Here is a 25,678-nt window from a genome sequence, read left to right on the forward strand (position 1 = left end):
TTAGGTTAAACTGAGCTCGGGTCACTGTGCTAGAACTATGGTTACCAAAACTGAAGTACATATTTACTCTTCAGTTCCTATCTCAGCTGTGAAACTGTGAGTTTTAATTAGGGAGTAAAGGATTTGTCTCCTTAGCTTCATGTTAGAAAGCAAATGAAAAAACTTGTCTAAAACCCTTAAAAAATAGTCCCAACCTGGGATAATTCTTCTCAGCTATTCATGGAAATATATGACCTATTTTAGGCAGGTAAAACAGAGGCAAAATTAAATTGAGACATTTGAAACCATGGAATAATCTAACAACATGCTTTTTTTAAATTCATTCCCAAATGACACATCAAGTTCCTAATTTTTATAATGAACTGCTTTAGGCGTGAGACAATGAAGTAGTGTATAAAGTATTACAAATAAACTCATATATGTAAAACTGTTTTAAAAATTTTAGTGATATGGAAATATAGCACTGTTGTATTAAATAATAACCTATTCTATAATCTATATTTTAAATTTCTTATTTTAGAAACAGCTCTTATATGTTGAAGTTTGCTAGTAACTAATATTTGTAACTATAGTCTAAAACCATATTGTCACAATGATATGTAAAATCATAATGTCATATTATATCTTTACACAGAACTTTTGCTGTAGTATTATTTTCTTATTAAAAATTTAAAAACAGATATCAGTTTCCATGATAGCTAATCAAATACACTGTTTTGTGATAATTTCTCTTATTTTATGATAAAGCAATCTTAACTATTATAAAAGCAAATAATATATTGAACTACTGATCCAATTTATCAATTAATGGTAATACAGTACCTACTATGTGTCAAGAGTTATGCTAGGCCATCAGTTAGGACAACTATGGCTGCAAAGGATCACCCAGGATCAAACTGTCCTAAGGAAGTTTACTATTTCATACTGGAAGTCCAGAGGAGAAAGGAAGAGGGCACAGCACTTTTGGTGGCTGAAAGACACCTTTGTGTCTGCACAGACCCAGAATTCTTCATCTCTCTGCCATCTTTAGCATCAGCTTCATCATAAGGCTGCTTTCACTCATGGTTTCAAAGGGTGTCAGTAGCTCCAGGAATGTCATTTAGTTTAGACAGTGTCCCGAAGGAGAAAAAAGACTTCTTTTTCTCATATGTCCTTCTTAAGAATGTGGAAAATTTTACCAGGATCTCCTGAGAGATTCTTGTCCACCCCTCATCAGTCAGCACTTTGTCTCATGCCCACTCCTGAGCCAATGCAGGATGCCTTTTCCCCTCTTCTCCATGCGTCTCCCTGTGATTGGTTTGGACCCATCAGGACTCTCCCCTGGGGATGGAGGTTGAGGCTCTATGTTTCTGTCTCATGGAGGAAGAGTGGAAACCAGAATAAAACCAGAGCTCTGAGAGCAAGGACAAAAGTAGCCTCTTACTAGGTCTGCTACAGCTATGCTGAGTTTGGAAAGCACAGTCAATCTGATGGAGGAATAATCAATAGGGAATTGTACACAAAGAGAAGACATGAAAAGCTAAATGATAATACCCAGTAAGTACCTGTAAATCCTCCTTAGAACCAGGAGGGACATATATAACTACATAAATACAACATCAAATAATAAATCATAATATAGCTTGTCATTTGTAGACAATGCATGTTGTATGGGATCAGAGGAGTAATAGCATGTAGGTAAACTGTCCAGAGAAAATTTTATGGAAGAAGTGAAACTTAAAAAAGAGTTGCATTTAGATAATTCTGGAATAAATAGAACCATTGCTTTTCTGCCTTTTCTTGAAGCTTTGAGTCTTCTGACTTGTCTCAGTACCATGCAATAAGAGCAGATACTGACCCTCTCCTTTTGTTCTTACAATAAATCAGATCTGCTTTTACTTTGACCTGTTCCTGATATCTTCAGCTCCAGGCTCTTTGGCTCATAAATCCCTGTGTTCATTGTTTATAATAAAGACTCCCCATGACTTCTCTACTGCTATTGGCTTCCCTTTCAACAACTATTCAAACGATCTACTTGGATAGCATTGTTCTAACTACCCTGGTTCATTTTTTCTTTTTCATTTTCCAGCTTTAGCCCAGGCCTGAGGGATTTCCCCTACCCAAGTGGTCATGGCTGAAATTCCCACCATACTGGTCCCTGGTAGTAGAGTCAACTCTACCTTTCTGTCCTCCACCTCCACATCTGACAAACAGGTGCATTATTTTACTTCCCTCACGGAGTTTTTGTGAGAACTAATGAGTGAAGTCCTTATAAAATATTTAGAAAAGTATCTGAAAAATAAATATTTTATAAGTAAAAATTAGCCACTATTAATATTATCGCTGTTATTTTTGTTTTCCTACCAATCTGAAAAGCTTGGGTTTGATTGCAGAGATAATTATGAGTGTTTTCATTAGGTAATTTATATAATAAAAGCAACAGTTTAGGTGTTGAATAGGTCAGCAGGTGAGAGAATAGAGAGAGGAAATACAAGATACTGTAATATCTCAGGTTTGTCAATAAAATAAATTAAGATTTGGTCTAGAATTTGGCAGTGAAAAGCACTGGAAAAATGTGCAAAGCATTTCAATGAAAAAATTAACAGGATTTTAAAGGCTTTTTTCATATAACTGGTGGTTTGAGGGAGAAGGTGTGAGCTTGCATACCTGGAAAAATTGATAGAAACTGGCTTTTAAAAATTCTATTGCTCATACTTGGTAATTTTTCTGGCTACACTTTTTTTTTTCGAAGAGACTAGTAAATTTATCAGCTTTACATTGTCTTTGATTTAACATAGAAATAAAATAAGTTCCCTTTGTGGACTATATCCTTGGATTATAGTGAGAGTTCAATTTCCAACAAAGAAAAGTAAGTGTAGAAGTTTTACAAAGCTTTATTTCATCCCACAACATTGTCGTCCTTGTAAAATCACGAGTGTGTTGAGTTTAAGCAAAAAATAATTAGGCGTGGAAATCAAATTAAAATATGGAAGATACTCTTTCTGCCCTAAGACTTTTCCCTCTACGCAAAGCAGACAGAAAAGTTGTATAATTTATGAGAATGCTGATTAAATCACCCTTCAGCAACCTCCTTTTCATAGTATTATTTTTCCTCCAAAGCCACATAAGAGCCACAAGAGATTTAATGATTGTGCAAGAAAAGTTTTTCATTAAGGACTTTAATAAAATCAAATTAAATAAAAATTGAGAATCAATACAATGATGATAGGAATCTGTGGACATGATTATTTTTGGAAAAAACTTGCTGATATCATATGCACGAATCTTTAAGTCAGATGGTTTGAAAATTTGGTCTCCATTTTGAGTTTGGGCACCTATTAATCATCTGTACATGTGCTTTTGTACTTGGCTAAATATGACCAGCTCACAGAAGTTTGTTAGTGCATATTTGGTTTCATTCATTTCCCACATTTTGAGAAAAGGGTGCCTTGGTTTGGTTAGATAACAGAAGAGAAAATGGCAAAAACAAGTGTGTTCGATCTCCCTGAAATGATGCTCCACTGTTCTTGAGTCTCTGTGACCCAGAAGGCTCCTCTTGTATCTTTTTCCTGCTGGTATGTGAGAAAATCTGGCAAATGTGGGAGCCAGAGAGGCTAGGCCACTAAAAGCCTGTGTGCGAAATGATCTGTACACAGCGAATTGACTCCACCTTTCACACATTACCACTTAAAGCATGAAAGGAGTATGGCAAGGAGGAAGCATTTTACCAGCAGAAGAAAACATGCCTCCAACATCAAGAAGTTCCAGCACAATTTCGTGCAGCCAGGACCAGATGAAGGTAAAGGTCAAGCAATATGTTTTAAGGACTGAATATCTATGTTTCCCCAAATTCATATGTTGAAATCTAACTTCCAATGTGAAGGTATTTTTAAGTGGGGCTTTGGGAGATAATTAGGTCATGAGGGCAGAGCCCCTATGAGTGGAATTAGTGCTCTTATAAAAGGGATCCAAGAGGGCTCTCTCTCTTGCCCTGTTTTTGCCATATGAGAATCCAATGAGATGGTATCATCTGCAAATCAGGAAGAGGATGCTCACCAGACACCAGATCTACCAGCACCTTGATCTTGGACTTCTCAGCCTCTATAACTGTAAGAAATAATGTTTGTTGTTTAAGCAACTCAGTCTATGGCAATCTGTTATAGCAGCCTGAACTAAGATAATCTATAAGGTAAGCCAAATAAGAAAAATATCCACACCCAAAATGACTTTAAGTGACTCCCAGAGGAACCCTGCCGACATCACTAAGTTCAGAGAGGTAAAATCAGGCAAAAAGCAGAATTATCCTCGGGGGTCCATAAAAATTTCCAGGCCTGGTTTGAAAGCAACTGTCATATCTTGACACAAAGGGGCATATATTGGATCCCAGAATGTTCTACGGACTTCTTAGGGCTTGCAAAAGTTGTATAATTGTATTAATTATATAAGTAATACATGTTCATTGTTGAGATTTTAGAAATAATAATCTATCATCTGACCTCTTTGAGAAAACCATTATTAACCTTTTAGCTTTCTACTTTCTGTTATTTGCATACATACATGTTTATCCATGTAGCATTTTTCATCGTGCTTTTGAACTCCATTTTATTTACATCGTGATGACTTTATAGTGACAAAAAAGATTCCAAAATATGATTTTAATGACAGCATAAATGGCTGTACCACAATATATTTAGTCATTTTCTATCATTGGATATTTATATTATTTCTAATTTCCCTTCATTATCATTATAGTTAATGTTTTTGAACATAAGTCTAATTCCATATTTGGTTATTTCCTTACAATATTTTCCAAGACACAGAATTGGTGAAGAAAATGTATATTATGAAAGATATCAAAAATAAAAATTCGAATTTCCTTTTGATTATATGGATTCATTTACATTTCACTGTTGGGATCTGAGGGTAATCCTTTAACCATCCTTAAAATCTTTATATATATATATGTGTGTGTGTGTGTGTATATATATGTTCAAAAATACTTGTCAATTGGCTAGATGGTTTCCTTATAGAAAAGTTCATTATTGATTTTCATTAAATTGGACATGTTTTGCGTTGCACTGGAGTGGGACATTTGTTTGGCTGCTATGGTGAATTTCTGATGCCTATTTTTTTTTTTTCTTTTTAGTGATAAGGTCTTGCTATATTGCTCAGGGTGATCTCAAACTCATGGCCTCAATTGATCCTCCCACCTCAGCCTCCCAAGTAGCTGAGATTACAGTCATGAGTCACCACACTCAGTGAATTTCCAATATCTTGTGTCAATTTTTCCATTATGAGAAGAGGAGTAGGGTGGGCAGGGGTTCTTCTATTTTGCCATAGTATTTATCTCTGGTTCCTCCCTTGACCCCAGACCTGATATTTAATTCATCATCAAATCCTAATGGTTCCACCTCAAAAATAAAAGATATAACCAGAATTCTGCCAATCCTCATCACGCTCGCTGATAAGCCTGGTCACAACTGCCATCATCTTCCATCCACATCAACCCAACAGCCTCCTAACCAGCCTCTTTGCTTCCACTCCATCCCTTCACCATGTAGTCTTCACAGAGCAACCAGAGTGAGCTTTGAAAAATGAACATTATTCTTTTACTTAAACTTTCAAATGGTCTTTTAATCTCTTCTCATTTTTCTCCTTATCCCCATCACCACTGGTCTTCTTTCTGGATTTTTCAAACGTGCCAAACACTATTCACTCTCAATACTTTGGCATTTGCTGTTTTCTCTATGCAGAAAGCTTTTCCAGATATTCTCCTGAGACCTCCAAGAGAGGCTTTGACCATCTGGTCAAATCAGCCCTTGTCCACCACAATTCAACCACCTCTGTGAAGCATGTTGCAAGTTAAAAATTATATACATATGTGTGTGTGTATGTGTGTGCAGTAGTTGTATTATTTCTGTGTTTATGGGCTCTCTTCTCTTTAGCATATAAACACTATGAGGATATAAACTGTATATTTTATGTTCTAGGACACATAAGGCAGTTCTTGACACGTAGTAGGCACTCAACAGCTATTAAATAAATGAATGAACAAATATCTCTCAAGGTTATAGTATAACATTTGTCACACACTAAGTGTTCAGCAAATGGCACCTATTATTACATTGCCATTCTCTAAGATGTTATTTATCCATTATTGGAAAGAGATTAGAATCTTCCATTATGTCCCCTTTATCTTTCCCATCCCCTATCTTTCTGCCCCATCAGGCCTCTTATGCAAATAAGAAAAAAATCCTAGCAAAAATAGTATCTTGGGGTGTATTTAAATATAAAGCTCATTATAGACACAATCCATTCTGCAACCAGGAACCCTAGTCTTTAATTGGAATGAAATTTGTGAGTTGAGAATGGCCTATAATGGCATTTCTCGACTCATTTGACCAAATGACAAGATGGCTTATTGCACCTGCAACAAGCTGGCAGATTGTTCCTGCCTTCATATGGGTTTTGAACTTTCATTTTACAGATTACACAGGAAATATAATTTTAGCATCAATTACTCTTGGTACCTTGGAATAGCCTTATGCTAAACACATATTCACATATGTAAATGATACATTAGGGTGTGTTTGAATTCTTAATAAAGACAGACTGCAAATAAAATTTAGAGCAAAAGGAATTATGTTAACAAATGAGCAGAACTTTAATAACAGCAGGGCTTTTTGGTTTTCGTGTTTGCAAAGTATAACAGCCAGGGATTTGGCAGCCTTTTGTGCCTTTACCTTTTTGGCAGTGTTACTCTGTGTGTGTGTGTGTGTGTGTGTGTGTGTGTGTGTGTGTATAGATACTATGGAGTGCTATGGGTACCTTTTGTCATAAGAAGGATGCAGATGTTTCCAGGCTGGTGGATAGCAGGGATGTGACTAGAAGCAGAGTTTATACCCAGTGATTCTAAAGAAGGCAACAGAACACGTGTGAGGAAAAGGTAAAGGCACCCTGCAATGTGGCGACTAACTCCATGGGAGTACTAGCTACAGGAGCCCCACTTGGCAGTGTTTCTTAACCCTCTGTGATCATAGAACTTTGTTCTCTTTTTAACAAAAATGCACGTGTGCACATGAAGCAATTATCTGAATGAAATTTTAGGAGACTCTTGGGCATATGTTCTATCCATGAACATTTCAAGATAGGAAGTTTCTTATACCTTGGTAAACATCAGTGGCTTCAGAAAGCAAAACAATTGGCCTTTTGTGAGCTTTCAGATAACGAAAGAATTGAATTGGCCTTGGGAAGAAAAAAATAATGCATGTTCTATTTAGTGACTTGAATTTTAAGTAGTAAAATTACATTGAATTTTACTACCTACCCCAGTTTTTCAGGATTTTCAAAACAGCAAAAGACAGACCCAGTGATTTTTCAAGACCACTGAAAAAAGTGGTGTTGGAAAAAATTATCCAACACTTGGAAATAAAGCCAAAGTACAAATGCATGTCCTTTTGATGTTCAATGGCATGTGGGGGCATTATTTTACAATCCTTTCCCTAAGGATTATTTCACTAGTAGCAGAATACACCTGAGTTTGACTGATTATTTCCACTTGATTAAAACCCACACACTGTGAAATTACATGTTAATTTGTGGATTTCTGCCTGGTAAAAAGATTAATTCTGTTATTATTTTGTCACCCTGTGAGACACTATATAGTTTTATATCTGTTAGCAAATTCATTTCAGCATTTTTGAACTAACTCTATTTATATGGTTTGGCTGTATCCCCACCTAAATCTCATCTTGAATTATAATCCCCATAATCCCTGCATGTCAAGGGAGAGATCAGGTGGAGGTAATTGAATCATGGGCATGGTTTCCTCCATGTTGTTCTCATAACAAGTGAGTTCTCAGGAGATCTGATGTTATTATAAGTATTTGGTAGTTTCTCCCGCATTCGTTGTCCTTCTGGCCACCTTGTGAAGGAGGTGCCTTGCTTCCCCTTTGCCTTCCACCATGATTGTAAGTTTCCTGAGGCCTTCCCAGCCACGCTGAACTGTGAGTCGATTAAATCTCTTTTCTTTATAAATTACCCAGTCTTGGGCAGTTCTTTGTAGCAGTGTGAAAACAGACAATACCTCCATCAATCTTCATTCCTTAAACTGTTCTTTGAATCAGTTTTACCATCCTACTGATCCCTTATTAATTAATGAGTTGAATAAAGTACTTGACATATGCTCTATCTCTATTTAGCCATGTCATGTTTCTAACTTTATGAACGTTGTTATTTGACAGTGGCAATGGCATTGCATCATAATAGTTTTCAGAATGCATTGCTGTCTGGAAGGCACAGGCCACACATCTCAGGCACAGTAATCCCTTCCTTATCAGAAGGGCTCTCAACATGGTCCTGAACATTGATACAGGTAACTATGCAGGAGCAGAAGCAAGCTCACTTTCCAAGCCTGGGCTTGCAGTAAGTGATTGACGAGCCTGCTTAAGAGGAAGTTGGGAACACCTTGAAAAGATAGGGGATAGTAACAGGACAGAATCAGAATTCAGAAAGGTCTTGGAAAACTGAGCATTGGGTTGAAATAAACCACATGTAGCATAAGAAAGAAAAACTGTGTTTGAGCAATCATAGTTGCAATTATTTGAATACTTTGCCTTTATGTTCCCACATAAGGAAATTCATCTCAAGTTAATAATAAAAAATGTGGAGAGTTTTGCACAAAAACGTTAATTGCTATGTTGTTAAGAATAATAAAAAATTGGAAGCAATCAAAATGTCAACAGTATGGGAATGATTAAGTAGCTTATAGTACATTTTGTTCATAGATTTTTCACTTGCACATTAAAATGAGTGTTTATTATGAAATATAGCACTTAGTAGAAAAGTGCACGCTACATAAATGTGCAAGCTTATTGAATTATGATAAAATTAACAGCCAAATTACCATCACTCACACCAAAAAGTATAGCATTATCATCACATTAGTTCCCTTCATGTGCTTCTTCCACACCAAAAACCTCTTCTTAACCCCTAAAGTAATTATTATCTTGGCTTTAATGATAATCGTTTTTTAAAAAATGTTTGTAATAGTTTTACCACCTAACTATGTATCTCTGCGCTATAGCTTTGCCTTTTAAACTTTATGTAAATGGAATTGTTGTGTTTGTCTTTTTTTACTCAACATGATTTAAACTGTATGTTTAACATTTGAAAAAATGTCAAACTATTTTTCAAAATGACAGTACCATTTTACATTCCCACCAGCAATGTGTTATGGTTCCAATTTCTCCACATTCTTGCCAACATCTGTTATTATCCATCTTTTTTATTATAGTCATGCTGGTAGGTGTGGTAGGTGTGAAGTGGTATCTGAAGGTTGTTTTTTGTTTTTCACTTTCTTATTCCTAATGATTAGTGATGTTGAGTATATTTCATGTGCTTGTTGGCCATTTGTATATCTTCTTCAGAGAAAAGTTTACTTAAATTCTTTGTCTACTTTTTAAATGGGTTGCTTGTCTTTCTATTGTCGGGTTGTAAGAGTTCTTTATATATTCTAAATATTAGTCCTTTATATACGATTTACAAATATTGAAATTTTCTCCACTGGATTGTCTTGGTACTTTTGTCAAAAATTGATCTACCAGGCCGGGCGCGGTGGCTCAAGCCTGTAATCCCAGCACTTTGGGAGGCCGAGACGGGCGGATCATGAGGTCAGGAGATCGAGACCATCCTGGCTAACACGGTGAAACCCCGTCTCTACTAAAAATACAAGAAAATTAGCCAGGCGAGGTGGCGGGCGCCTGTAGTCCCAGCTACTCGGGAGGCTGAGGCAGGAGAATGGCATGAACCCGGGGGAGCGGAGCTTGCAGTGAGCCGAGATCGTGCCACTGCACTCCAGCCTGGGGCACAGAGCAAGACTCCGCGTCAAAAAAAAAAAAAAAAAAAAAAAATTGATCTACCATAAATGTTAGGGTACATTTTTGTGTTCTCAATTCTATTCCACTGATCTGTATATTTATTTTAAAGCCAGTGGCACAGTTTTGTTTATTGTACCTTTGTAATAAGTTTTGAAATATGGAAGTATTAGTTTTACAAATTTGTTCTTTTAAGATTGTTTTGACTCTTCTGGGTCCCTTGAATTTTTATATGAGTTTTATATTAAGCTTGTCAATTTTGGGGGAAAAAAAGGCAGCTGGCATCCTGATAGAAATTGCGTTAGGTCTGTAGATCAATTTGTGGAGTTTTACCATCTCAACAATATTGTCTTTGAATCCATAAAAACGGGATAAATCCCATTTGGATAAGCCCTTTTATATGTTGCTAGATTCAATTTGCAAGTATTTTGTTGTAGAAGATTTTTGCATTGGTATACATGGGGGTATTGATCTATAATTTTCTCTTCTTGTGATATCTGTCTAGAGTAATTTGGGCCTCAGAAAATGACAAGTGTTCCTTTTTCTTCTATTTTTTGGAAGAGCTTGAGAAGGATTGATGTCAATTCTTCTTTAACTTTTGTTAGCAATCACTGAACAAGCATCTGGTCTTTTCTTTATGGGAATTTTCTTTTTTCTTTTTCTGTTTGTTTTTTTTTTAAGCAATATCCCTGTCATGGCACTTTGTGGGAATTTTTAATATTGCTAATTCAATCTCTTTGCTTGTAATAAGTTTATTCACATTTTCTATTTACTTTTGAGTCAATATTGGAAGTTTTATCTTTCTGGAAATGTGTCAATTTCTTCTAAATGATCTAATTTGTTGTTACATAATTTTTCGTAGTATTTTCTTATAATCTTTTTGTTTCTATAAGATATGTAGTAATGTCCACTCTTTTTTCCTGATTTTAGTATTTTGAGTCTTCTTTCTTTTATTCTTGCTCAGTCTAGTTATAGGATAATCAGTTTTCCTAATCTTTTCCAAAAACCAATTTTGGTTTTATTGATTTTCTCTATTGTTTTTGTATTTTTAATTTCATTTATATCCATCATAATGTTTCTTATTTCTTTTCTTCTGCTAGTGAAGTATTTAATTCATTTACATGTAATTTAATTACCAATAAGGTATGATTTACATCTTCCATTTTTCTGTTTTCTATATTTCTTCTGAGTTTTTTCTTTTTGTTGTTGCTCTTGTTGTGCCTCTATTCTTCTGTTACTGCCTTCTTTTGTGTTGAGTAGAGATATTCTAGTGTCTCATTTTAATTCACTTGTTTTTTTTTTTACTATATATTGTTTAAAATTTTTTTTTTAGTAGTTGCCCTGAGGAATTATAATTAATGTCTAAACTTGTAAAAATTTAGTTTAGATTATTACCAACTGAATTTTAATAGTATATTCAACTTTGCTCCTACACAGCTCTATTCTTTCCCACTCTTATGCTATTATTGCCATAAAATTACATTTTAATATATTATATGCCCATAAACACAAATTTTTTATTTATTTATGCAGTTATCACTTAAGTTAGGGAGAAAAACAGAAGTGTTACAACCAAAAATATATTTGTGCAGTATATTATATTTACCTATGTAGTTACCTCTACTGATGTTATCTATTGCTTCATAGTATTTCCTTATAGTTTTTAAGTTACTGCCCAGTAGTGTCCTTTTATTTCGTCCAGAAGAGCCTCCTTTAGTTTTTCTTGTGGAGAAGGTTTGCTAATGACCAGTTGTGTCAGCTTTTGTTTATCTGGGAATTTATTAATTTCTGTAAACTTTTAAAGATTAGTTTTGCTGGATATAAAATTTTGGGTTGCCAGACTCTTTTTTTCTTTCAGCACTTTAAATATATCATCTTACTGCTTTCTAGCCTCTGTGATTGCTAATGAGAAACTGGCTGTTAATCATATTGAGAATAACTTATGCATAAGTAGCTTCTCTCTGCTTTCAAAAATCTCTTCATCTTGATTTTTGACAGTTTGATTATGATATACATTGGTGTGGATCACTTAGAGTGTATCCTATTGGAGTATGTTGAGCTCCTTTCATGTCTAAATAAACGGTTTTTTTAAAATTAAATTTGTTAATTTTTGGCCATTTAAAAAAAAATATTCTTTCTGCCCATTTCTCATTCTCCTCTCCTTCTAGAATTCCATTATGCATATGTTGGCACAATTAATGATGTCCCATAGATCTCTGAGGCTCTGGTTTTTTTTCTTTTTTCTTTCTGTCTCTTAAATTGGCTAATCTTAATTGATCTATCTTCAAGTTTGCTAATTCTTTCTTCTGCTTACTCAAATACATTGTTGAGTACCCATAGTAATTTTTTCGTTTCAGTTATTGTACTTTTCAACTCCAGAATTTATATTTGGTTTTTAAAAATCATTTCTATTTATTGATATTATGTAGTTGGTGAGACATTATTCTCATTGTTTCCTTTATTTCTTTAGATATAGTTTTCTCTAGTATTTTTTTCTGGTTGTTTTAATTCATAGTCTTTATTATTTTGCATAGTTTTTAGTTTCAGACAAAAGTTGAGTGGAAAGTACATATAGTTCACATATATAACTTCACATGCTTCCCCAGCTTTACCTATTATTAATGTCTTGTATTAGTGTGGTACATTTGTTACAATTGGTGAGGTAATATTGATACATTATTAATAACAAAAGTTCATGGTTTACATTAGGGTTTACTCTTTTTGTTGGACATGTATCCACAATTATAGTCTCCTGCAGAATAGTTTCACTGTCTGAAAATTCCCCTCCGATGCACTGATTCATTTCTCCCTTTCCCCAAACTTCTGACAACAACTGATCTTTTTACTGACTCCATAGTTTTGCCTTTTCCAGAATGTCATATAGTTGGAATCATACAATATGTAGTGTTTACAGCTTGGCTTCTTTCACTTAGCAATATATACTTAAGATTCCCTCATGAGTTATCATAGATTGATAGCTCATTTGTTTTTGTTACTGAATAATATTTCATTGTAGGAATATGCCACAGTTTTATGTTTTTAAAACCCATTCACCTATTCTTGGTTGTTTCCAAGTTTTGTAAATTATGAATAAAGCTGCTGTAAACATTTGTGTGCAAGTTCTGTGTGAACATAGAATTTCAACTTCTTTGGGTCAATACAAAAGAACACAATTTCTGGATTATATGGTAAGAGTATGTTTAGTTTTGTGAGTAACTGCCAATCTGTCTTCCAAAGTGGCTGTGTCATTTTGCATTCCCACTAGCAATGAATTTTCCTATTGCTCCACATCCTCATCAGTATTTGGTGTTGACAGTGTTCTGGATTTTGGTCGTTCTGATAGGTATGTAGTGATAATTCATTGTTGCTTTAATTTATAATTCTCTAATGACATGTGATGTTGAACATCTTTTCATATGCCTATTTGTCACATGTATTTCTTCTTCAATGAAGTTTTAAATTAAAACCTCATTGCCTAGTTTTAAATTAGATAGTTACTATCTTATTGTTGAGTTTTAAGAGATTTTGCATATTTTGGATGCCAATTACATATCAGATATATATTTTGCAATTACTTTTCCAGTCTATGGCTTGTCTTTTTATTTTGTTAACAGTGTCAGTGTCACAGAGCAAAAGTTTTTAGTTTTAGTAGAGTCTAACAACAATTTTTTTCTTTCACTGGTCATACATTTGGTGTCCTCTAGTTTTTGAACATATTAAAAACAATTGACTTAAAGTCTTTGTTTAGTAAGTCCAACATCTTGGCTTCCTCAGGAATAATTTGTATTGACTGTTTTTCTTCTATGTGTGGCTCATACTTTCTTGTTTCTTTGCATGTCTCATCATTTTTTGTTGTTGAAACTGGAAATTTGCGATAATTTAAAGTGGCTACTCTAGAAAATAGATTCTCCCTCTCTTTAGGGTTTGTTGTCATTGCTCTTTGTTATTGTTGTTTTTGTTGCTGCTTGTGTTCTTAGTGACTTTCCTAAACTAACTCTGTACCATACGTATTCTTTGCCATGTATGACCCTTGAAGTTTCTGGTTGGTTAATTTAGTGATCAGATATTGATTGGACAGAGATTTCACTAAAATCCTGGAACCAGAATGTCTCCGTGTCTTTGACAAGGACTCTGACTCTGTGTGCATGTCAGGACATGCCTTTGATATACATCCATTTCCTTTATCACTCTGTCTTAGCATTCTCTCCCTACTTATGCAGAGCCTCATGGTCAGCCAGGTGAGACAGCTTAAGGCCTTCTTAGATTTTTCCCTACACATGTGTGTGACCTTCTAGATTCCTATGAATATTTCGAATTTTTCACAGCCTCTGAAAAACATCTAACTCCCCAGGTTTTTCTTTCAAAGTTTTTGGTCAACTTGTTTGGACCAATTGTTATTGCCATAGTAATGGCGAAAAATCGCTGTTGATTATTTTTTCTTTTTGACAAATACCCCTGGGCAAAAGCCTGTTCACACTGGGTAATCTCCGAGTCTAGTCAATTAAAGACAAGCCTTGTGTGTACGGTCTTCTAGGGAACTAACGGACAAGTCAAACAGTGACAAGTCAAACAAGTCGAACAGTGACAGTTCTCTGAGAGTGAGGCTTTGAAAGAGCTCCAACCCTGTCTGGAACCTTTAATGGCGTTGTATTGTGGCTGTTGATTTTTCAGGGTACCATGGAGTTGAGAAGAAGGTAATGGAAATAAGGCAAGTTAAAATGTCACAACACCCATTCTTCTTACCATTTTTTTTTCTTGAATAAACAATCCCCTTGTTTCAAGCTTTAGATTAATTTATAGGGTTTTGTAAAAGTTAGTTTTGGCTATTTTTGCCAATGTTCTCAGCGATTTTATGGAGAGGATTTTCAGAGGTTCTCAGTTCACCATTCCATTTGTGTCTTAATATGGTTTTAAGAGTCATTGATGTTATTGGTTGGTAGCAATCTCAATATTCTCAGCCAATGAATGATCCTCCTTTATGTGGGAACCTTCCCCTATCCTGCAACTAAGCACCTAGTTATGCACAAAAATTCATCCTGTCTGACCAATCATATTAATTGAATCCATGCAGACAGTGAATGAGGTAGTGGATATCCTATCCAGGTAATTCCCAATTCATAACCTTAATAACACTGACAATGTTGTATGGCTCCTTAAAAAACTGGCACAAACAATACCATGTTCATATTGCTTCATCATAAAGGTAGTGGTACATGTTACTGAGACTGTATCTGAGCATGGGATTACTTGGGAACTTCCCAGTTTTCTCCTAAATTCTAGATCGTATGAGCTGATGAAGCAGTTTCATCATGCTGATCATTCAATACTCACTGCAAGCCACCTGACTGCCATAAAAAGAGAAATAATATGGGTGTTAGAGGTACCTTTGCCCCTATTCTTCAATCTTTGATAATATGTACCCAGCCCTTCTCTTCTGTAGGAATTCTGTAATGAGAGCTTAAGTCCCTGGGGAAGCTGGTGAACAATCTAGTTTTGGGACATCTAGCTTTTCTTAGGATTCATGTCAATGGATTATACACTGGTGTCTGCCACTTGCAAGCCCCTTTGAACCCTAATGTCCTAATTTGTAAAACATGGAGAATAAAACCCATCACATGGCTTGTAGTGAAGATTAAGTGGGTAATATTTGTAAAAGATGTGAAAGCTATTCTAACATAAGGGCTTAAAATGATGACCTAAAAATCCGTAAATCTGGGTCCCAAGACAATATTGCTGCCAGAAGTCACCAACTTCTACCATGCCTGGTGCATACCTCACAACATTCTGATTTAATTGGCCCTGGATGTGTCCTGAGAATCTGGGATTTTTGAACAGCTCCCCAGGTGATTCTATCATGTAGTTAGGGTAGCTTTACCCTGTTAAGAATAGTTAAAAGAGAAGAAAACTTCAAAATGATAGCTTTCAGATCTCTGTTTATCTCCATGGCTGCAATAGACAGCTTGGGTTTTGCTTCCAGAAGGCTTAAAAAAAGAAACAAAAATCAGTGAATGTGTGAAAATGGTTCTTGAAATAACTCTTAGAGATGCTTGAATCAACACAAGGGAGAACATAGATGAAAAGACCAGCATGATCCTTCCACTGTTCTGGATTTTCTCTGCTGAAAACTAAATCACCATCTAACCTAGATAATGCTTTTTTTTTTTTTTTTCCTTTAATTCCTTTTCGGGGTTATATTTCCTATAGCAATTTCTCTCACTGTTGTTAAATACATCAGCAATAACAAACGTGTGAACATGTTTCACTAATGCAAAAGAGGAGTATGTTTGTGGCGATTACTGAAGACGATATATGTCCTACACATGGACGATGCAGCCACCTGTACCTCCCCTGTCCCCCAATGAATCTAAGATGTTTCTTTATTCCCTTCTCCCTTTGACTCCCTCTGATTCATCTCTGCAGTGTCCTGACCTAACAGTGTAACCTTATAACTGGTAAAGTGAATTTCAGACTAGACAATTCTTCCTCATTATTTTCTTTCTTTCTATTCAGAAAAAAAATATGGAAGTCATGAAGCTTGGGTTCAAACTATTCAAGGATGGATGGATGGATTCCACCTAGGATAATCTCATTCTAAAAATTAAAAAACCCATATACATTTTTCCCCACACCTGTTGTCAGTAAGGAGAAATTAAGCGTCTTCTCCAACACTTGGATATAAACTAGTGAAAGCTACACATACCAATTATAATTAGGTATCTGAGGCATCAAGTCTGAGGGATTGCCTGTGACCATATAATTGGAATTTGGGATACACCACAACTCTAATCAGGTTAATTCTAGAATAATCTCAAGGAGGGAGGGCTTGAAAATGATTGTATTTAATTTAAAGGTTCATAAATACCACATTTTTATTTTCAAGTCTATTTCTTAGAGAATTAAAATCATCTGCTTTGTCCCATTCAGTTCCCTTTTTTGAATTGTTTTTTGCCTGATAGTGTATTGTTGGCCTTATCTTTTATTTTGCTGTATTTAATTTTTGATTTATACTTGCTTGTAATAGCTTTCCCGATTGATTTATTTCAAAATTTCTATACTTTAAAAAAATCCTTTTAAAAGAAGTGAAAATTAGTAATTTCTTTTTTTTTTTTTTTTAACTTTGCTTCCAACCTCCCTATATTCTCCCTCATCCTGCTCCCTGCTCCTTCCCACTCAAAAATACCTGGGAGTATGACTGGAGTTGCATTAAATTGATAGATTTATCTTTTTAAAAGAACAAAAATATTGCTGAGGTCAAGCATGTACCAGCCTTCACTGCTAAAGACAGGGGGCATGGTGGTTTTTCACACCTTATATTTACACCATTGCCCCAGGTTATGGGGATGACTGAACACCAACACCAGACAGATGAGGTTGACAGTGATTTATTAATCACCCATACTCGCAGCACAGGGGGCCGGGGGAAGGCGCCACAGGCAACTCAGGACCACATAGGTGATTGGCTTAGGAAGAGGGTGAACAAGCAGGGGCTGCAGGAGGCAGGGGCTGCAGGAGGTAGGCTTTGTAGTATCAGGAGAGCCTAGTGCTCTCTGGTTCCAGGGGGAGGATGTGATTGCTTTGTTGAAAATTCCGCAGGCTGTCAGGGAACCAAAACCTGCCTCTCAGGTATAAGTAGGAACTGCGCCTGGTCCTCCTAAAAAGGAGGGCTGTTTGGCTAGGTGACCTTATCTATGGGAGCAAAATGGGGAGGAGAACTTGTGGTGAGGCCACTTGAGGCTCTCCCAGTTTTCCCCAGGTGTGAAGGCAGTACATAATATTGGACCTTAATTTTGAGCTGTGTACACTGACGCTGGTCATTTGCATCTTTTTCACAAAATTCCCTAATGCTGCAGTTTCTTTGTCCTTGTTGCAGAAGCCTCATACGAGTGCACATGGAAGCTATGTGCTGCACTGGACACCAGGTGCAGGCTTTGCTCAACGCTCCAGTGCTGGTTAATGCCCCCGTGGAATTCTGAATGTGACTCCAAGCCAAGTTATAGACTAAAAGGAGTACAGCATATGGAAATGAGACCGTAGTCTCATTTGTCTTAGATACTCTCATTGTATGGGAAGAATGTAGTTTGACCCATCCCTCATTTTCCTTTCCCAGAAAAATGACTCAGGGAAGACATGGGCAAGAATCTGATCTTTTTACCCTACTGCTTTCTACTCGAAAGTAAAAAGGAAGAGGACTCTGTTTCTTCTTCCTGCCTCTTCTACATTGTAGTGGGTATCTTTAAAAGTATAAAATCAGACCAATTAGGTTAATAAAATTTACAAATTTTAAATTCTAGAAAATTATATCTCATGACAAACCCAGGCTTTTCAAAACCTTTATATTGTTAAAGACTCAAAAATCCTATTCTGAATCCTATTCTGTAAACTGCATATTTATTCCTCCTTCTTCTTAGTGCCACAATTCCAAACCACCACAGGAGAAAAGGAGGAAGTCACGTAAAAGGAAACACAACAGGGATAAGCATATTAACACATTTAAATATTGATATGTATAATATACTCGTATGTATGAGCAGAAATTCCAAAAGAATATAGACCAAATTGTTAACAGTGCTTGTATCTGTGGAAAAGAAACAGAAGGGGATGGAGGAACATTCATTTTTAACTGTATCTAGCATTATGTTATCTGGATATTTTAAAAACAGTGCTCACTTCTTTTATGTAAATAATCATCTAAAATATAAACATTTAGCTTGAATTTTTATGATGTTCTTTGATTTCTGTCTTGAATCCATCCTTGCTCCTTCCTTTGGTTCATGACTATAGTTTTATGGTTTCCTTTGATTTGTCTTTGGTTCACGGTATTTATTTTTATTGCTCCTGTTCAGTGATTACGTGCTTTGAATTCTGTAAGTGATTGAAGTGGAATCACATTATTTGGGTATTTAACTTAGGCAAATTCAACTATGAGTCTGGAAAGAGAGAGCGAGAGAGAATGAATTCTTTTATTTTCTTACTTGCCTTCCTAAGAACTTTTCCTTAATCCCCCAAAAGCAAAGAAAGCTATCATGTGAAACATACAAAACAATGAAATTTAAAAATCACGTTTTTGGCTGGGCGCAGTGGCTCATGCTTGTAATCCCAACACTTTGGTAGGCTGAGGCAGGTGAATCATGAGGTTAGGAGTTTGAGTCCAGCCTGGCCAACACAGTGTAACTCCGTCTCTACCACAAATACAAAAATTAGCTGGGTGTGGTGACAGGTGCCTGTAATCCTAGCTACTCGGGAGGCTGAGGCAGGAGAATCGCTTGAACCCGGGAGACGGAGGTTGCAGTAAGCCGAGGTCGCACCATTGCACTCCAGCCTGGGTGACAGAGCTAGACTCTGTCTCAAAAAAAAAAAAAAAAAAAAAAATCACTTTTTTGAACTTTAGGTACTTAAGTTGTGGTAATTTAAGCTGACTTACTATTTTTTTTCCAGGGCAAATTTAACTATACACTTTTCCTTTTTTAACCTTTTGCACTGATTTCAGATGCTCACTGCAGCATCTGAGGCAATTTCTTATTATCCTGAAGGCTTCAAAAGCTCTTTTAAAAACCTGTTTCTCTCATTTTTCAAGCCAAGGCTGAGATGTAATCTTTCCTACCTCATGTATGTGAGGCACACATTTAGAAAACAAAGGAATGACGGGGCTGGATTCAGAGGGCCTGGCAGAAGATGTATTGGACCTTTGCATATCCGCCTCTGTGTGTCTGGACAAAGATGCTCCCTTTTCAAGGGAACATGAGACACACGGTCTTCACTAAGGCTCCCCAGTGTCCTCAGGAAAATAGTAATTGTGCTGACCTGTCTGCCCCGCTAACATCTATTTACTTCAGATCTAGCATGAAAATATTGTATTATAGTTTACTACATAGATTCATGCCTCAGCCTTTTTGAGAGCAGAGAGTTAATATTTTATGTATTATCTTTAAATTCAATTCCAAACAGTGCTTTGAATGTTAGGGGACTGGAAGAATATTTCTGGATAAGGGAGTTATATACTGAATAAATGAGGAAGTAAATTAATGACAGGAAACGAATGACACTCTTTTATCAAGTCTAAGTTGCAAATATTTTCACATTCTGAATTCTTGGAAATCAGGATGCATTTCAGAATCAATGACATGTCATGGTTTATTTAGAAATTTTTCTTATTTCTTAATGGCCTATAAAACAATGATGCAACTTATAATTGAAGACATCTTAGTTTTGGTAAAATACTACACACTTTGGTGTGTGATAATCATTCTTAAATTAGTTCTTTTAGATAAATATCATGTTTAACATGGGCATGTATCCCATTTTCGTCTCAAATAAGCAGCTAATTACAAGCATATTCACTCAGCGAAGAACTGATTTTCAATTTAGACCTGCATTTCTGAAAGTTGTAGATTTTCTCTTGTGTGGGATTACAGCATTCTCTTTTTTCTAAAATAAATTTTTTTTCTGTTTTTAAAATTAATACATTTTTGTTGCTCAAAACAAGACTAAGAACAAAACAAAAAAGTCTAAAGTTGGAAACACAAGCCTCACCATTTTATCTTCTTCCAGATACCTGTGTGTATATGTATTATGCATGTCTGATATTTAAAAAATAAGATTATATTGTGCATGCTATTGTGCCATACAGAGGTATATAGTGTATTGTTTTTATAATAGTAAAAATAGCAATGAGCTGTTATCCATCAATAGAGTGATTACATCAATTATGATACAGTGGAAACTAAGGGGGCCATTAAGAGTGATGACTTAGAGCAGCATTGAGCACATGATGTTTCAGGCATTACACTAAGTGATTTATATGTATCACTTCTTTCAATTCTTAGAGCAATTTTATTTTATTTCCATTTTTTGGATGGGGACCTGGACCCTTTCTTCTGTATCAGTAATTCTCAGTGAGGGTGATTGGCAAAAAGTAAGCTGGGATGTGAATTGCACTTATTTATCCGAGGCAGAGCAGGGAGCAACGAGGCCAGAGAAGTGCTACAAAGAAGAATCAGACTTCACAAGATGAGGGAGGTTGTTTTTCTCAAAACAAAGAGATGAAAGTGTATGCATAAGCAAGGTTACAACTGGCAAATAGAAATTAATTACGTGAATGCTGAGTTCCTTTTATGTTGCAGTTAAAAACAAACATCTCTTCTACCTTCTTCTTAACTATCTGATTATTTGAGTTCAAAATTTGAAGGCAGACAAACCTGAGTTCAAACCCAAGCTTGGCTTGCTGTTCATCTCCTTGGGACCTCGGCAAAGTCATACCAATTTGTAATTTTGCATTTATGAATTGAAGATGTGTTTCCTGGGTGATACTAAAAGGGTGACATGATTTCTCATGCAGTGTCCAGTTCAATGCCCATCCCAAAATGGTTCCTCTAATACTGATTTTTAATTAAAAAATTTCCAGAGCATACACATATTCATAGCAGCATTGTTCACAGGATCCAAAAGGTAGAAGCAATCCAAGTGTTCAGAGATGACTGAACTGAGAAAGAAAATATTATATAGACAGATGATGGAATATTACTCAGTCATGAAAAGGAAGGAAATTCTGACCCAGGCTACACCATAAACACCTTGAGTACACTATGCTAAGTGCAATAAGCCAGGCACAGAAGACAAATGCTGTATGATTTCACTTACAGGAGGTACCTAGAGTAGTCAAATTCATAGAGACAGAAAGTGGAATGGCGGTTGCCAGATGCTTGGGAGAGGGAGGAATAGGGAATTATTTAATGGATGTGAAGTTTCAGTTTTGCAAGATGGAAAGAGTTCTGGAGATTGGTTACACAACAATGTAAATGTATTTAACTGTACGAACTATACACTTAAAATGGTTAAGATGGTCAATTTTTTGTTATGTGTATTTTACCACAATTAAAAGGAAAAAATTACAAAACAGTTGAGACTTATTATATACCTTAAAAAACTATTTTATTATGTGTATGTTAAACCATACACATAAACCATAGTAGGTACATCTCTCTTTTTTTTCTTTTTTGCCTTTTATGCATCACAAATTGAAAAAGGCATGATGTCTCCCACTACTATTGTGGCTTTATCAATTTCTATTTATATTCCTAGTATTTTATGTTATATAGTTCAACACCATTTTATTTTGTCCGTAGAGGTGTATAACTGTCTTCTCTTTGTTGTGTTTGTATCTTTGACACTGCCACCTGTCAAATGTTTTTGTGCTTGCCTGCTATATCTTTGCCTGCTGTTTTCCTTTTATTTCTATGGTTTTGCTTTAACATACCTTTTAAAAAATATATAGGTCAAATTTGTTTTCTTGCCCACACAGAGAGTTTTGTCATCTGATAGTTTTCATACTTACATGTGTATTTTCAGAATTGGTGTGTTTTGTCCTTTTTAATACTTACTGGTTTAGATTCTTAATTACTCTTTTGTCTCTGCCCTCTTGCTAATGGGTTAGGTTATTTTTTCTTTCAACACTTTAATGATTTTGAAAAATTGCATCTCATGTTTATTTTCTAAGTGGTTACTAAAACATAGCCATTATTCCATTAGGGGTTGTGAACTGCTGAAATTCTTTCTTTATTAGTTAAAATCATTCTATAAAGGAAATTTTCTCTTATCAAGTATTTGTTCTGAGGCAAAGTTTGTATAACAAAGGATGAATGCTTGTATCTTTCCCTGACTCACCCATTTTCATAATAATGAGTTAGTTCCCTAGCAGCCTCCAAAGATGAACAAGACCTTTTTAAGAGTCTCATGATCTACTGACTGAGTTAGCCTGGCCCAATACCTTTCTAAAGTGTTATTATGAACAGATGGATTTAAATCTATTTGGTGTCTTTCAGTCTATTGCAGTTATTATTTATATGTTGCTCAAATTTTCCCATCTTTGGTAAGAGGCACTTCAAATTGGCTTCTGAGGTTTTCTAATATGATCTTGTTTTCTGGGATTGTTTGGAGAGTGGCAGATAAGATGTTGAAGAGATAGGAAGGGGGGAAAGATCATTGTGTCATGGCTAATTGTTTCGATATCATCCTGAGGGCAATGGGAAGCCACAGAAGAGATTTAAGCAAGGGGTGACTTGCAGAAGAACCAGAGTGGAATTGTAGATGGATTTTGCAGAAATCCATCACCAAACTAGAGTTTAGGACACATTATCAGATCCCACAAACCTGTGCAGTTTGGACAAAGAATACATTTTTATTAACTTTCTAAGTATCTCCTAACAAAATGGAAACTTGAAAGGTGCACAAGTTCTTTTACCAACCGTTATCTAGGGCAGTGCCACTCAAAGTGGGGTCTGTGAACCAGAATGTCTCTGTGAACTACATGTCACTGATGTGCCCTGTGATAAATTTAGAAATTGCGAGTGTTAGAACTTTTATAGAATCTGACACAATGAATAATTTTATGTCTATTTCAACTAAAATTTTTAAAAGGTTTATTTCATATTTTTAAATTTCATTTTTCTAATAATTTACTTTTGTTATATTTTTTCAAAATAATTGGTCAGTGATTAATGAGGGGGGAAATTCTGCTTTCTTCTACAGACTTTGAGAAGCACTGGTGTAGAAGACATTCTAATATCTCCTGACTGCACCAAATTGGGAGCCTATAGTTAATTGTGTAGTTAATTGTATTCCAAAATATTCATTTGGAAGTCATTTGGTAAGAAATTCACATATAAAAAAAGGTTATGCTAGCAAATAACAGATGAAATGTAAAAGCAATTATCTTTGCAGCATAGCATGCATTTATAGTCATTGTTAAGTAATTCTGTGTCTTAGATTACAAACTCGAAATTGCAGAAGAGCAAAATGCCACATATGTGATGCCCGGATAGTATCCGTTCCACAAACACAATTCAACCTGCTCGTTTTTATACACACACATGGAAAATGTATTCCACTAGCATAAATTATGTATACAGATGAAAATGTGTATTCACTCTTCTTAATAGCCCTTATAAATCTGACACACCCCTGCCTGAAATATTTCCAAGAAATGCATGTGGTAGAAAACATAATTAATCGGGGTCCATTTTTGTCAACCTCCAGGAATCAGGGCAAAGCCAAGTCATTGATTTTGCTGCATTTGAAAGGCTGTTGTTTGGTATGTCAGCCTTGTTAGTATAGTTGAAAGTACCTATTAACAGGCTAGAAGCTTGGCTGGCTCTAGAAAAAAAATTAGAAGATTTAGTAGTGCTGGTATAGAGTTGTCAGACTGCCTGTGATGAAAAAACTCACTTTGGGGAACCGCCATTTAAGTTTGTCCCAATTTCTCCTCTGAAAATATGTTCAACAACACACAGATGGTGAAGACTCAGGGAAAAGTGTGCCCATGACACATTCTGATTTCCTTATCCACCAGAGAAAGAAAATGCACTGGAGAGATTTTACTCTCCAAAAAGTTAAATTTCATATAATTATTTGAAGACTATATATATTAATGGAATTAAATATGGTAATTTTTCCAAAGTTTACAGGATACTATAGTGTTCTTGGGAAAAACATACCACGTCACTCCTTCAGCAGGAGATGAAGTCTCTTATCTTCATAGAGAGCTCAGAAAGCATATATTAGTAGGACACTGGATCCATTGGTCTAAGCCATATGCTATCCTCTATTTAGAAAGACTACAGGATACTACAATGTTCTTGGGAAAAACACAGCACATCACTCCTTCAGCAGGAGATGAAGTGTCTTATCTTCATAGAGAGCTCAGAAAACATCTATTAGAAGGACACTGGATCCACTGGTCTAAGCCATATGCTATCCTCTATTTAGAAAGACTACATGATAAATCAATGTACACACTCATTATATCATGATAAAAACTCAGTGAAGTGGCTTTATCATGCATAAGTCAAACCACCAATTGCATGATTCTTTTCTTTTCCCTTTTCAATCACCTATTATATGATGATAGTACTGCCTGTTCCACATGCATTATCTCATTAAATTACACAATGACCTAGAGTTTCAAACTGGATCCTTTCTGTAACAAATATCAGATACTCAACTGGCTTACAAAATAAGGAATTTTATTGGTTTTCTTATTAGGAATCCTGAGGTCGACTGGGTTTTAGGATTGGTATGAACAAACCTCCACTTACCTCTGTCTTAGCATTTCTTGTCTTTAACCAAAGGTTGAATTTCCTCATTGTCTCAAGACAGCTATTAAAATGCATAAGGTGCCTTGGCTTCTTTAAGCAGACACAGAAGGATGACCCTCTCATCCCTTTCAAGAATGAGGAATTTTCCTAAAATATTGTTGGCTAGAATTGAATTACTCACTCCATTTTTGAGCAAATAATTGGAGAAAGGGATGGAGTGACTATAAAAATGTCTTTGAAAAGAATAATTTTAAAATGCTTTCTGGGTTCAAAGATTACATTAAATAAATACAGTTTATGATAAGAAACACACAGACACATATTCATACACATATCAGCCAAAGAATACTTACCTTTGCTGTATTCTCTTCCCTTCCTTTTTATTCTGTTGTAACCAAATTAGTTTTAGATGAATTCTGGTTATACACATTCTGGTTTAATAACTCCCATTTTTAAATGCAGCTTTTCTTTGTAGACTAAATACTGAAAACATCCGAAAGTCGGTATGCTAAACATCTGGAAACAGATTGATATTTGAGATATTGAATAGTTTTAACTGAAACCACAGGAGTGAATTATTCATCAAAAGTGCATAAAGATAATAAACAAGCTTTTAAAACTGTAAAAATATATACAACTATTAAATTTGAAAATATAAAATTTTAAAAAAGAATCAAAATCAATAACTTCTCAAAACAGAAAGCACCATGCCTAGATGGATTCACTGGTGAATTC

At 35.5% G+C, this 25,678-nt stretch overlaps 1 long non-coding RNA gene across 1 annotated transcript in view; it reads left to right on the forward strand.

The window, feature by feature from the left end:
• LOC144330039 (uncharacterized) overlaps window positions 1-23,550 on the forward strand; it is a 115,296-nt gene extending 91,746 nt beyond the window's left edge. Inside the window, exon 7 of the long non-coding RNA XR_013395860.1 lies at window positions 23,379-23,550. This is a non-coding gene — a long non-coding RNA (uncharacterized LOC144330039). The remainder of the gene's footprint in view (window positions 1-23,378) is intronic.
• The last annotated feature ends 2,128 nt before the right edge of the window (window positions 23,551-25,678 follow it).

This window comes from Macaca mulatta, chromosome 7, assembly GCF_049350105.2.
Source record: "Macaca mulatta isolate MMU2019108-1 chromosome 7, T2T-MMU8v2.0, whole genome shotgun sequence".
Taxonomy (NCBI): domain Eukaryota; kingdom Metazoa; phylum Chordata; class Mammalia; order Primates; family Cercopithecidae; genus Macaca; species Macaca mulatta.